Genomic DNA, 522 nt, shown 5'->3' with positions numbered 1-522 from the left:
AAAGGGATGGATAGCCTTTTTTAAACGCAACAACTTTTTATTATGTCGCGGCCCCCCCAAAATTCGCGTTTAGCCTACAAAATTCAAAAATCAACAATATCCAAGTATACAGAGCCCAAACGGGGGGTGCGGGGGGATGGGACCTGGGGGGATAGATAGCCCTTTTCGAACGCAACAACTTTCCGTTATGTCGGAGCCCTCCCAAAAATCCCGTTTGGCCACTAAAAATAAAAAACCAATCACCGTCCAAGTATACAGAGCCCAAACGGAGAGTGCGAAAGGGATGAAACCTGTGGAGATGGATAGCCCTTTTCGAACGCAACAACTTTTCATTATGTCGGAGCCCTCCCAAAAATCCTGTTTGGACACTAAAAATCAAAAACCAATAAAAGTCCAAATATACAGAGCCCAAACGAGTAGTGCGGGGGGAATGGGACCTGGGGGATGGATAGCCCTTTTCGCACGCAACAACTTTCCATTATGTCGCACCTCTCCCAAAAATCCCGTTTGGCCGCTAAAAAT

The sequence above is a fragment of the Temnothorax curvispinosus genome, unplaced genomic scaffold (genome assembly GCF_003070985.1).
Source record: "Temnothorax curvispinosus isolate PA1 unplaced genomic scaffold, ASM307098v1 QBEX01007786.1, whole genome shotgun sequence".
NCBI classification, from domain to species: domain Eukaryota; kingdom Metazoa; phylum Arthropoda; class Insecta; order Hymenoptera; family Formicidae; genus Temnothorax; species Temnothorax curvispinosus.
The sequence above is the reverse complement of the archived record's forward strand: the minus strand, read 5'-3'. Positions refer to the sequence as shown.